Source organism: Haliaeetus albicilla, chromosome 11, assembly GCF_947461875.1.
Source record: "Haliaeetus albicilla chromosome 11, bHalAlb1.1, whole genome shotgun sequence".
Lineage (NCBI taxonomy): Eukaryota > Metazoa > Chordata > Aves > Accipitriformes > Accipitridae > Haliaeetus > Haliaeetus albicilla.
The window spans coordinates 11743651-11758971 of NC_091493.1; the positions used below are offsets into that span (position 1 = coordinate 11743651).

Here is a 15321-nt window from a genome sequence, read left to right on the forward strand (position 1 = left end):
GTTAATTCTCCCCATAGCAGCCATCGTAGGGCCAGAAAGGTGTTGATAACACACCAGTGTTTTGGCTGCTGCTGAGCAGTGCTGGCACAGCATCAAGGCTGTCTCTCCAACATTTTTGCCCTCCTCAACGGCAGGCTGGGGCTGGGCAAGATCTTGGGAGGGGACATAATCAGGACAACTGAACTCTCCAAGAGAAGTGGATAAAGATGCAAGTACTTCAGAAGATGCAGTTTTTAATAAAAATATTCAGAAGTCAGGATTCAAAGGTAATTGTAGAGCAACACTCTGAGAAGTTTTGGAAAAGATCGTGTGGGAAATGGCAGTAGGCCAACCTAAAATTACGGAAAATAGTAAAAAAAGGAAAATACTGATGGGCAGCCATCTCACAGGAATCTTTTGAATTCATTTTGTAAAAATGCTAAACTTCAGGGCACACATGCAAGCACTTTCCTCCAACATATTATTGAAAAAGGTGCTTTGAATTTATGAAGCCCATTTTCTCAGTAGTCCTCATGTTACTTCACAGCCGAAAACAGAAAACATCAAGAACTGCAGTGGAGTGGGTGGGAAACCGGTTATCCCTTATTGGGCTGCAAAATAAGTGGAAAAAAAAAAAAACCCTAAGTGAAGATTATGGCCACAGTACATCTGTATGTAAAAGCCTCATTATTCACTCAGTGATGGACTCAGAAAATATCCCACAAGAGAGAGAGTATGTTGGAGAATCACAAAATCCTGTAGGATTCAGGAAGCCTCTGTCCTGGTTTAACCCCAGCCAGCAACTAAACACCACGCAGCTGCTCACTCACTTCCCCCCACACCCAGTGGGATGGGGGAGAAAATCGAGAAAAGAAGTAAAACTTGTGGGTTGAGATAAGAACAGTTTAACAGAACAGAAAAGAAGAAACTAATAATGATAATGATAACACTAATAAAATGCCAACAGCAATAATAAAAGGATTGGAATGTACAAATGACACACAGTGCAATTGCTCACCACCTGCCAGTCGACATCCAGCTAGTCCCCGAGCGGCGATCCCTCGCCCCCACTTCCCCCAGGTCATACACTAGATGTGGCGTCCCATGGTATGGAATACCCCTTTGGCCACTTTGGGTCAGCTGCCCTGGCTGTGTCCTGTGCCAACTTCTTGTGCCCCTCCAGCTTTCTCGTTGGCTGGGCATGAGAAGCTGAAAAAATCCCTGACTTTAGACCAAACAGTACTTAGCAACAACTGAAAACATCAGTGTTATCAACATTCTTCTCATACTGAACTCAAAACGTAACACCGTACCAGCTGCTAGGAAGACAATTAACTCTATCCCAGCTGAAACCAGGACAGCCTCTTTCTACGAATTTCTCTCTGCTTAACAGTAAGAGCATACCAGTTTATCAAACAGTATGTCACAGGATTGCTTCCTTCATTTCACCATTGAACTCTATAAAAAGCTGTTCTGAAACCATATTAAAATACAGGTTTGCCTGCCTGTTTCATTTCTATATTAACTTATGAAATAAAGCTCATTGTAGCTTGGCTTCTCAACTAACTGTCCAAAAAATAAATATACTGCCCAGTAATATGGTATTTATTATTCAGTGTCTCATCTTTCCAAACTTAGTAATAGCTACGCTGCAGCATTAAGAAGTAATACCCATCCTAAGGCAAGGTAATATAATTCTAATGCATCACCAGTGTGGGGCTCATGCCTGTATGGCACAACAAAAGTTCCTATGACAAGGACACCTTCATTCATTCATTCACCCAAACCTTTCAAGCAGTTTTAAACAGATATCCTGTAAAATCCAATACTTTCATATAATTAGAAAAATAAGAATGCTTCTTTTTTCCATTAGGACATGGTTCTTGCTTCCAACCTATATAGGTCAGACCAAAATAATGAAACATTATTCAGGGAAAGAGTTATTTTGAGTAGGTTATTTAAAGGTCTCAGAAATGTCCTATTTTCCTTTCCCCTTCCCATCTCAGAAGCCTATATAATTGATGCATGACACCAGATTCCATTTTTTTACAACAGAAAAAGCATAAAAAATAGGAAAAATAAGACTTTTTCAAAGTGCTAGAATATTTACAGAAGTTGAGCAGAGTTTTAAACAAAATTGGTCTCAAAAGGCAATAGACTGCTGATCAGAACATAAGACAAAACTGTCAAAAGCAAGACTTGTCAAACTTTCTTACCGATCTCTCCTCTCTTACATGCCCCAACACTTAATGTACTAAGCTGATGGCATATACCTACTTCTCTGGGGAAATGCAATGATGTATTTTATAGTTCTATCACAATAACGAAACAAACCCATGCTAATTTCAAACACAGAAAAGAGGGGATGAACTAGAAGAGCCACTGCATTAGAATTAACTGTGATTTATGGTCATCTCTACAAAGTAAAACACATAAAGGATGAACTGATGAAAAGTCCATTTTCAAACCGCTTTATTTTCATGAAAACATCATGGAAAAGATACAATGTAAAAATGATAGAGAATAAAATGTTTTATATTCAAGAAAAAAATCCTGTAGAGATAAAGAAGACTACTCCATTCATCTGGAGCCTGTGCTACTCTAAAATAAACCACAAAATTTAGCTATTACTCCTGAGCTCACAAGCACAGAGTTTCGTTTGATATTAAAGTGATAAAACCTGAGTTTTCCAGAGATACTGGAAAGCATTTCATGTGATAGTGGCTTTAAGCATTTCAACAGTGTGTAAGCATAGCCAAGTTAAACTTCCCATAAGGGTTTCCATGCACTGAAAGCATTTCGTTGAAGGCTAAAACATAGCACTGTATTTGCTGGAAAAGATCCCGCAAGTATTCTAGGATTCAAAGAAGATAAATGGCAAGATTTAATCAGAGAAAGGAAGAAGCAGTATTCAAAACTCGGTGTTCACAACACAGTCATCTATAACAACAGCTCAAGAATTAATGCAAACAGTTCTTTGCATGAAGAGCAAAATAAATTCAAGAACTTAACTACAAATCTGACTACGGATTTGCACTTCCCTCTACAGAAAAGATTTTATAGAAGTGAGGAAACTTCTTCAACGACTACTGACCTGTTCTTATGGACTTAGTGACAACATGTCTTCTAATAGCATTACACAAACAAATCCAACCACAACTCATCATAAAAGAAATGGCATCTATTGTACAATTCTTTCCGCACATCAGTTTTCTCAAACTTTAAGGTATGTTAGGACATGACATCATAGATTGAGAACCAAAATAAAAACTGGAAGTGAAGCCAGCACTGGAAAGGAATTGTATTTTTCTAAGTTTGAATGATGTAAAATGACAAGGTATATCACCTTTTTGTTCTTGAACATATTTAAATAGTCCATTCAGGAATATGTTAGTAGTTGATAGATGTGGCAGGGGGGTTTGTTTTGTTTTTAAACTTAAAATGGTGCTTTCTTCCCATTCAATATCTACAAAGCAGCCTACTAGAGTGCAGCAGTCGGCTACAAGAAGTATTTAATGTAGTTCAATACTACTTTTCCAGAAGACTCTTCAGTCTCATTTATTAAACAAGAAAGCTGTGACAGTTTCCCAAGTTACTTGCTCTGATTAGTAACTGACTGGCTGTTTCATACTTCTGCTCAAGGTGAACATTTGTAATAATGTCCGTTGAATGTAAATACCCCGAAAAACTTCATTTCCAAAAATGAATAGATTTTCATTTATTTTGGCTATCGGTTTGGACTGAATGTAGTATTCTTCCAAATTCTGCACAATCTGTACAGCAGCTATGGACATAAAGACAGCACGATTGTAATGTTTACTTATATTGCCCTTCCTGAATACTGGATGATAGAGAAAGCGGGTCAGATTGTGACTTCTCTTGCTTGTGTACAGAACTACTTGCCTGCTGATAATATATAGTTCTTTGGTTTGCAACCATTCTCTAAACATTAACTGAAATGAAAAAACTAATGTGAATGTTTCATGCTAATAAACTAAGTTACACCGATGTTGTTAAATAACTATTAAAAATTAGAATATATGTTTGCAAACAGGAATTGTACTTAACAAGTTATCCCCACCACTATAACAGAACCAGGTAAGGCTCTTTTCATTTTCAAAGATAGCACTCTATCAACCTACAACAGTAACAAAGTTTGAGTATTTAAATTTTTGTTATTGCTAGTGGTTTCCTTCTCTCCTGCCCTCCTCAAAACAACCTCTTGTTCCCTGCCCCATGTGTTTACTTGACTACATGAAACTGGATTATTGAAAGAATTGACAAAATGAAAGCTCAAAGTAGAGCCAGAGCTGCTGTGTAACCTTAATCTAGCGGAATTGAAGAGTAAAATTTATGTTGTACCTGCCGTTCAGACCTGAACATGGATAGTACAATACATATTACACCAAATCTGAGCGCAGCTGAGCTAAGTGGTAAGCTGATGCTGTTTGCTGTCTATTCATTCCAAGGAACAGAGAAGGCAGGCAGAGATCTGGCAGGAAAAGCCAGAGAGAAAGCTGACTTGATTCAAAAAGCCATTAAAATTGCTAGTACAAACCAACAGCAAATTATTCCCAAAGGATGAGACAAGCAGGATAGAAATTATGCATCTTTCAGAAGTTATATGTGTCAGATGTTGCCTTACACATGGTTCTTTATTCAGGTTTCTCATTAAAAAATAATCTTTAGTTATCCTTGCATCTTTCTTACAGTTTTTATGCACTTTTTAAAAACATAGCCAACTTTCTTCTTTGGGCAAGCCATGTAGTATCTCCTCACATCTTTAATTCACTTTTAAAATAATACAGTCAGCTTTTTTTTTTTTTTTTAGCAATCCACATAATATTGCCTTCATCTCCTCCTTGTCCCTTCTTCCCTACAACAAAAATCAACTGCAAACATGATTTTATGTTGAACCACCTTCCTTCTTTATTCTCTCTTCTTCAAAAAGTCCAGTGTTCCTGAGGGCTTCTCTGAATAGCAACTCAGCCATCTCTGTAGTTTTATCACATAGCTTTAGCTAAAAGAAACTCATCATAAATTATTACCTACAGTTTACCACCAGAAATGATTCCTATAATTCAATGCATACAAGACAGGCATCATTAACTAAGAGATTATTTAATTAATCCCTAAGTAGAGTTGGTGTCAAAGCTCTCTTACTTCCAGTCAGACTGATATTCTGCATAAACACATATGTAAGAGGGAAACCTTTTAAAAAACCCTTCTATTTCTTCAATTTCTGGTTTAATATCTTTTTCTGAACTCTGTGTTAAGATTTTTTTTACTTTCCTTCCAGAGCAGGCAACAACACAAATCTTATCTTGCACTGAGCCTGTTAACTTGCAGAAAGATCATCTAGAAACATTGTCCTTACCCTTTCAACCTAACTCCACATATTCCCTTTGAAAAATTCTCCAGAGTTTTGACTTACTATAGTGCATGAATAACAATTCCTGTTGTATATGAATATATCCAGAAAAAAAAATAAATTCTACTCCTGAATGTCTTCAATATTCAGAAAAAAATCATTTTCCAAAGGAAGAAAATAAACAAGAGGGAAAAATAAGAAAAATATAAAATACCAGAATAAAATAACTTTGGAACCTGCAGTAATAACGATAAGTTCAGTCTTAAATATTAGCTAGTCTTCCGTGGGAGACTAAAGTAAAGACTAATAGCCTGAATATTGTCTTAGCAATTCTCACATAAGCCCATCGACTTCACTAGAGTCATGTGCACCGGAGCAAGAAAGAACACAGTCAGTCTCATTATAAATACATACTGTAACATGCCCTGAAGTAAAAAGTTATGCTGTGGGAATGCATTAAAAAATAATATACAACAAAAAGTCTCAAACATTTAAGAAATAAGCATTCAGTAGTCTTTCAGTCTGAACATTTCTCTTCTGTTCTTTTTAGACTACTTCTTTTTGAATTTTTAGAAAGTCTGAGCTGAAAGCAATTAAACCCAACCCAGATGTATACTCTATAACTGAAAACAGAAGTAATAATAAATGAAACTGCTGCAGTGAAAGCACTAAAGTCCTATCTTAATTGTTAGCAACAGTAATCATAGCAAGCACTAACAGTCGGTTAAGAATTTGATATTTCTGATGAAGAAGCTACAAGTGAAAAGAATTTCTGACTTATGAAATTTTACTTTTCCTAGAAGCAAAATCAGATTTTAAAATGTCTGTACTTCATCTCAGATTTGAGAAAGCCTGTGCACACACATACCAACATAAACAGCTAAGTTGACTTCTAAGAAGTCTTTTCAGGGCAAGGATTTTGTTAAGGAAATGGATCTGAAATTAAGGAAATGCTTCTAATACAGTAACACAGGACATCAATGAAACCATTTACTGTTTCTAAAGTATCAGAAAGGAAATCAGATTAAAGCTTAATTCAATGTGGGTGCAGGTGGGAGGAAGAACCATCGAGACTGGGAAACACTAGTATGAATTTATAGGCAACTGAAGTCTTCTACAAGTCAATTTTTTTTTCTGGCAAAATATCTATATTGATGGCAGCATTTATCAAATGAAAATTTTACAGACAAGTAAAATAACTGATTCAAAATAGGCTATATATAACGTTACCAGAATAGTGCTGCTCTGACTCACCTGTCATAGTAAAACTCAGATTCTTTTCTACATTATTGGAACCAACCCCCTCATCTACTACTCCAATCTACACAGTGCCTTTTAATATCACATCAAACACATGATAAAAATTATTTATCATTAAAATTATTAACTAATCCTGAGCTGAGTTCATCAAAGTTGAACACAGATTTCTTTCTCAGAACCTGTCTGTAGGCCAGTTTAATCACTTTTTGTCTAACAATTTTAACAAATCATTTCTGTATCTATTTATAATTTTTGCATGAAAAGTACATATGCATAGCACCTTAATTTTCTAAGTTGAAATTATATAGGACAGACATGGTGGAACTCCCAACTTGCACCTCTGATTGCAGCATTCTGACAGTAATCACTGGGTTTTCATATGCAAATCAGGATGCCAATCTTACAAACCAGTTTTCCAAAGGCATTAAGATCCATGTGGCTATGTTTGGGCACAGCTGTATGGACCACATGCAAAAAGCATGACTGGGATTGAGACACAAAAAAATCACCCGCAATTTTTAAAATATATATGACTGTATCCACACGTTTCATATCTAGCCTATTTCTAACATCTTTGTTTCTGTTAACAAGGAGGAAAATAGCCAGAACTAATGTTCACACACTATAGTATTTTGAGGGGTGTTACTTTGTCATTTCCCTCATCCTGTGTTCCAAAAAGATGTCATTAGCACTGAACTATTTTAACAGGAAGACGAAAATTTACTCTGCAGTTTAATAGAAAAAGACATAAGGACAACCTCAGTCTGGATAGCAGACAATCTGATACACAATGGAAATAAGGCATACATTTTAAACCAAGATAAAACCACTGAATTTTCCCTTCAGTGAAAACTTTGAAGTCAGGTGCTTTCTGAAAGATGTGTTTTGGTCCATTTACTACGATGGGGGAGACCTGCCCATTTTCACAGAAGGCACACTTTGTTTGTTCCACAGGTGAAAAGAGTTGAAGTGATGATTTAAATGTGTGGTCAAGGGTCAAAAAAACCACCTGCTCCAATTTCAGCCTCAGACCGGTCCACAGATTCTGTCACCATCCTTAGCTCAGTCCAAGAGTTTTCTTGTTCTCAGTAACTGAAAAAGTAAGGTCAGATACATGCAATATTTACAAGATACTTACAGAGCATTCTGAGGCATTTTGCAACCCCAAATACTACATGACTTGACTTTATTCCAGTATCACCATTCTGTAATTTCAATTCCAAGTTCACTGCACACCTTAAAGACTGTTCTTAAAGTCAGAATTTAAAATAGCACAATCAAATTAGACAATTCTGAAGTTAATAGCAAGTGCAAAAATTGCAATGTGATCCAGTTATTATTCCACACAGGTTTTGGTATATAGCAGAAGTTTACCATTTGTCGTTTATATTCTACCTGATGTTCAATGTATGAGAAAAACAAATATGCACCTATTACTTCTTGTACTCGAAGGGAGAAAAGAAGACTCTCATCCATTTTAGTAACATCTACTGGATTTCTTGATACATGCTCTAACTTACTTTCTTTTAGACATATACTGACCTGTGAATCCAAAGAGACACCAAGTAAAGAAACTGAATGTAACAAGAATAAAGGTTTGCATGCATTAAGAGATTACAAGGTTGTTCCGACCTATAATAAAATATTTGGAAAAATAAAAGTCATATTTTTAGTCTTAAGTAAGACTTTCAAGTAGGAGTTGGGACCCCAAAGCACAAGCTAGATTACTGACAGGTCAGCAACGAAAATTTGCTCCTCCTAGGCAAGCCAAAGCAACATTTGCAGCTCAAAGACAATGAACTCAGCTGCTGCTTGTTGTACCAGCTATGGAAAACCATGAACATTAGGGTTTTTTATCTGGTCATTTTTTGTAGCTACAACTATGAACACATGGACAGATGTAGCAAGATAATTTGGGTATACTCACATCCTCTGAAATTACAAGAACTGAAAAAAGTGTCTGTCGTGGTAGAAACACCATATACTGACAAACTGTAAAGACAGTGGGGTGAGCTTGAGGATAACACCATAGTCACATAAATACTGCTGAAAAGAAAATACACTCCTGCAAATTTCCCTCTCTTGATGAATACAATTCTAGGGTACCGCTTTCTAGTCTTAGATGAGTGCTATATATTAATAATTACCTGAATGAAATTAAGATCTCAGGTACTAGAGGCAGCTGCCGAACTCTGTGTTCACAGACTTAAATTTAGCCACATTGTTGGCATATCAAGATTTAAACAACAAATGAAATAGTAATGTTTTACTTCCATCCCCTTTCAAATAAATAATCAATGGCACTGTTTTGCAACACTTTACCCACTCACCCCCTTCAGAACACCAGTGAATACGTCTGTAGGTAAGACAGCTGTCAGCCAGGTCACCACTGGGCCTTTTGACTGAGATCAGAAGCAGTTATTATACAGTTCAAAAAGAGTTCTGTGCAGAAATCTGGGTCACTACGTAGAAAAGATGATGAATAAAACTTAAAGCAAAGTGCAGCAGTGGACAGAGGAGGTGCACACAATAAAGGAACCCTTAGTGTCTGAAGTCAATAGGTACTGTAAAATTGCTGCCATACAAATCCCACCACAGCATTATCATAAAGAGGGTATTTAATTAAAAGTTCTGAATAGATTTATACTTTCTAAAAACATTCATGAAACTATGAATTTCTATTTCCCTTTCAAAACATGCACACAGAGTGATTTAAATCTTCATATGATGTTCTACTGTTAAATGGATTCTTCAGAACTATCACAGCAAGTGCTTAGAAAAGCTTGTATGAACAATGGCTACAATAGAGAGCCCTACTAGTACCTTTTACTAACACACTTTACTTGGCCATATACAGTCCAGCTTTGCAACATAGCCTCTGAATAAATAATTTAAAAAATTAAATCCAATGGTTGTTTTACTTATTTGATCTTCAAAAGTCACCCAAAAATGTAAAAAAAGGAAATTAGAATGCCAAGGAAGTTTGGCATACAGAAGCAGCAGAATAAAACCTGGCAGGCAGCAATTAACTTGGGTTTCAGAAAGACTTTTCAGGAAACTCAGCATCCATGCATAAAAAGGATTGTCTATGCTTGCTGAGATAATTGTCAAGAAAAGATGGTAAACCACAAATGGGAGTAAATGGTTGGTTCGACAGCAGAAGGACGTCTCTAGGAATGGAATTGCGCAAATATCTGTGCTGGTACCAGTGATGTTCAGTGCTTTCATAAATATACTGAAAACAAAATGAATAGTGATGTGCCAAGCTTCTCTAGTAAGTCATAGGAAAGAAAGATGAGAATCAATCATGAAGCAATGAAGGATACTGAGTGGCCAATAAAATAACAGATAAAATAAAATTCACTATAGACAAACAGAAAGAAGTACAAATGGGAAAAAAAAAATCTTAACCTATGAGTAGTCATTGAGAAAGTAAACTAGAACTTTAGAATCTTCAGGAAAGGAACACAACCCCACAGCACTCATTTTGCTATTTGTATAAATCCATGGTCTGTCCACATCAATGCTGTGTGTCATCTTGGTCCCCCATCTCAAAAAAGGATACAGTAGAACTGAAAATGATTTGGAGAAGGGAAACTTAAGATGGACAAAGGTAAAAGAATAACTTCTGTACAAGAAATCCCTACATACAGCAGAAATGCTTCAGTCTCTTTCCAGAAAGACGTAGCTGAGGAGAGAAATAACAAATGCCTACAAAAACATGGTCTTCAAGGTCAAGGTGATAAAAATTGATTCTTCACTTTGTCTTCCAAAATAAGGAGCAGGAGGCATCAGCTGAAACTAACAGGAAACAGCTTCAAAACTAGATGACGTGACTCATCACCCAACAAATAGTTGAGTTGTGAACTTCCCTGCTAATGGACATTTAGAAAGGTAAAGGTTACATCTAGATTTAAGGGAGATGAACATATTTGAGTAGGAGAAGGTTGTTAAAGATTAATAAATACATAGAAACTACATCCAGCCCTGAAGCGCTTGATCCAAAAAAGGGCTGGAAAGGTATTAAGAAGTAACATAGATATTTCAGCCATTTTCTTACAGCCATCGTTGTAAACAGAATAAGGGATTAAATGGACCTCCACACTGACCTGCTACAGTCACCCTGATGCTATGCTGGATATAAAATTGTAGTATTACAATAACGATATAACATCCTTTTGTATAATTAAAGGCAATTCAACAAACAAACAAAAAATTCTACAATTAATGTGGAACAGAATGGTAAACTGCACGGCTTGATAAAACTCTAGCTGCAAAAGGATTTTGAAATGTTACATCTTTGCCATGTATTTAAGAATTTTATATTACTTTATTACTCCACAGCCATTCTAAATGTAGAATTTTAGGGCTATTCATTTTAGGAGGCTGATTTTTTATTTTTTTTTTTAAGCACAAATAAAATGTTCATTTTAAAATTCACCTAAAATTATTTTTTCAAAAAAGCTGAAGTATTTAGGAAAAGACTACAGATTTGCTTCTAATTTTTGTAAGCAACATCTGCCCATCTCTCATCATACTCTGGTTTTTTTTTGGTGCCGTTTATTTCAGTTCTCTGCACAATAAGATACAGCAGAATCGATCAGCTATTATTAGACATTGTTGTTTTCTCTCTGATCAGATGAACAGTCTTCACCCAGATCTTACAGACTATCCAGACAGGAAGCTACAGCTAGATGTTGGGGTGATAGGGTGGGCAGGGGAAGTGCAACATAAAATAATGTTTTCAGTGAATTTTCCGTGACCACCCTCTCCTGTACAGTTGTCTGTTCTCATTTTTACAGCAAAAATGGACGGTCTTTATAAATTTCTGATAAAGGCAAAAGTTATTTTTCACAGAAACAAGGCAAACCAGCCTAAATGCCCCAAATCATTACAACACATGTGAATGTACAAACTGAATGTGCTTCACATGTGAATTTTATTTCTCTCCTCTCAGCAGAAAAAAAATGGAAGGACATAACAATGCTTTCAAGAAACCAGCTGATAATTAAGGTTGAAGCACTTACTACCTGTGCTCCTTGTGGTACTTACTGGAATTCTTGGGTGCAGACCATTGCCGTGGCAGAATTATTCATCTTTCTAACCTCAAATCACGTGACAATGGTCAGGATTCCTTCTTCTACAACTCCTCTTTCCTGGTTGGGTTTTTAATTTTTTTTAAATTTATTTTTATTTTATGGAATAAACCCACCATCATTATCCAATTTTGGAAAACAAAAGCACAGTCAGAAACAGGGAACATAAAATATTTCACATTGCTTTCTATGTAGTCACACATCACCTATCAAAAATTCTAAGGCACTGAGAAATATACAGCATGGCGGGCTGTCAGGTTACTCCCTATGTTAAAGTGGAGCTGGCTCTCTACATAAATACTCTCACAACTGTAGCTCACAACAAGTGGGAAAATCCAGACAAAGCATTTCACAGAAATCCTCAAAGAGATTTGATCTGTGTACCTCAGATGAATGAATGACCTGGGTTTTGTAAGCTGGAAGTTTTAAATTTGGTTAGTGCAACATTTGCCTATGGATCATTTGTTACAATTATGCTACTTAAGAATGTATTCTAATATGATTTATCTTTCTGAGGCATCTGAGTTGTTTATAAATAGCCTAGATAACATGATGACAAATGATACTACATGTTTATGACAAAAAAAATAGCAGTATTTCAGCTCAAAATACTTTATTATAACCTTATTGCAAACCTTCAAAATAAGTCAAAAGGTAACATCACAGAAAATGTTTTATTTAACTTAATCCACATTGGAGGAAGATTCTGGAGATAAGTTTTTCAATGTCGAAACTGTAAAGCACTAACTGGACAGGTAAAAGTGGTTTTATACACCAGCTGCTACAAACCTCCATTGACAAAACAGAAGAATCAAACCCCAGAAAACCCCTTTTCTTCTAAGCTTTGGTAATTCTCATAACTTGCAAACTGTAAATTAGGTCCTAAATAAAGGACCACCTTCTGAAGCTATCCTAAATTTTACTTGCTTTCCCTGCCTTTTCTTTTTTTTTTTTTTTTAAACATGATGGAAAACAATTTGGGTTTTGTCCTAGAATTCTGACAGATCAAGGTTTCTGTGGTTTTGTTATTCAACATGAGAAACATACAGTTTACTTGCAGGAAAAAAAAAAAAGAAAGAAAAAAGAGAGAGCATAACAGACAGAGTAATAGACACAACTGCAATATTCTGAATTATTATAAAATATGTGGAAATGCACCAGGCCTTTAAAACAGGGATGACATGGATAGCATGGCAGACTGAGATACAAAATGATGTTGTCAGAACCAGTTACTGAAACTGGTGCAACCAAAACAATGAAGAGCAAGCAAACAAAACCAAACAAACCTAAAACAAAACAGAAGTATGGGAACCCAAGAAAATATTAGCCTAAACAAGCTTTTTATTTTTCTTTTAGTTGCATACAGTGGTGGCTATTTTTGACCTGAGTAAAGGCCCTGATATACTGAAATTAGTCTAGCTGAGGGCCACCAAATGGTCAGACTGCTAGAGCACATCGTCTATAAGGCTCAGGGAGCTTAAAAAAGATAAGTTTCAGGGAAAATCCTATTCCTGCCTTCCAACTATATAGTGGGAGTGTATAAGCCTGACTCTTCTCCAAGGTGCACAGTGACAGGATGAGAGACAAGGGACACAAGTTGGAATGTGGGTGATTCCAGCTAGATGCAAAGAAATTTTGTTCCCCCTGAGGCTGCTAACACACTGGAACGGGTTGCCCAGAGGGGCTGTGGAGATATTCATTTCTGGAGATACTCAACACTCAGGTGCACATGGCCCTTTTAAGTCTTAAGCTTTAAAAAACAAACCAAAGCAAAACCAAAACATCTAGAAAACTGTAATATATTCTTTAAAGATTGAAGTGCTTAACCTCCAGCATGTTAGCTAGTGATCATTAGTTAACAACGTAGTGTTATTTGGTATTTAATTTCAGTATATGGTCACAAGCAAACCCAGCTTTTTCAGATACAACTTGTTAGAAAGGAGAGCGCTACTGTCAGTAAAGACAGAGGTGTGTTGACAACACAGTTTAGGCTACTAATCACATTAGACAAGTGGTGAACAGGTAACACAACTAGTCAAAAACTCAAAACAGCATCAACGCCTCTTTCTTATTACACTTTCCTAGGAAATTACCGCCAGCTTTCCCAAAGAGACAGCTAATAGAGACCAAAAGTTTCTTTCTGCTATTCAGAAAAGGAGATGTGATGAATGAATCAATTCCAAAGTTTCTGGACCCATCTTATGAACTGTGATGATGACAACATTTAGCCAGACTCAAGGTCCTGTTCCCATCTAGTCTGTTATGTCTCAGCACTAGAATCACACAAATCTAATCTGGAAAGCCAATGAGCCATAGTATCACACCTATCCTTTGCTCCACTAAATTGTGCATTGTGTGTATTGGAGTGAATACCGTCTATTGGAATGAATAAGAATCCAATGCCTAAACACTCTCTCGCGCAGAAACCTCATACATATGGACCAGCAGTTTCTGAGTATATCAGCGATTTCAAAAGAATTTCTTAGAAAATAAGGTGAAGAGAAAAAAACCCCCAACAATCCAATCCCACAACCAGAAGGAAGAATTCCACGCGGACACTAATAAAACAGCAGAAAATGTAGTTAAACTGGCTTGTATTTAAGCAAGAATATTGTATTACAATGAACTTTCAGCACTAAGTTCAATAAAAGACAAGCTCAGATCTTCATTTTTATTAACTCGACTATACTTTTGGGCTCAAAATATGAGAGAAAACATACTTCTTTCTTTTTAAACAAAGAAACAGCTCCCATATGCATTTTCATAAACACTCACATTACCTAAAATATTTTGCCAAAGAAAATCAAACTACTCGTGAATGAGTTCACATATTTCTATCACTTTCAAAAGAATTATGCCTAGTTAGGATGAAAGAACAGGTTAACAGTTATCTAGAATGAGATTCTCTCTTGGTAACCCCCCAAAACATTAGTATTAACCTCCTTTACTTTATAGAATTCTGTGTCTACATTAAAAACAAAACAAAACAAAAACATGGAAAGAACATCAAAACATACCATCAAGATGCTAACATTAAACAGTGACCACAGCACATTCAGGCTGATGGGTACAGAAATGCTTTAGAGAGGTTATCTTTTCCTTTCCTCTTACTGTATATGTACAGAATTCAAAAGGATGCTTTAGCTTTTATGAGGAATATAAACCAGCGACTGTTAGTTTTGCATGCTTGTCTAAATGTAAATGTAATAGCATGAAACTACTACTGTTCTCATACATTCAAAGCCTTTTGACAAACCATCCCAACTGCCAAATCAATCACTGTATTATTAATGTGTCATGTGCGATGTCTTTGAAAAACTAAATGTATCAAAAAAGTCTAAATCACTCTGGTTTACTGTTCATAACATTTATTATATGTAATAGGTTCCAAAGCTATTTCTAAGTATAAAAGTAAAGCCGTTTTGGGAAAATCAACACAACAGATTCTCTGTATCTGAAGTTACTGGAGTTGATATGAACCATGCATTTTAATATATATATATAGTGAAAACCAGAAATAGTAAAGCAGGTAGGTTAATTCACTACTACTCAAGCCTGCAGCCCGTCTGCTAATTCACCTTGAGTTCATTCAAGTACCCAAGACTAAGCAGATAT

At 36.1% G+C, this 15321-nt stretch overlaps 1 protein-coding gene across 2 annotated transcripts in view; it reads right to left on the minus strand.

The window, feature by feature from the left end:
* Positions 1 to 15321, minus strand: part of NRG3 (neuregulin 3) — a 436764-nt gene that overhangs the window by 195040 nt on the left and 226403 nt on the right. The gene's annotated exons all lie outside the window — the stretch shown is intronic.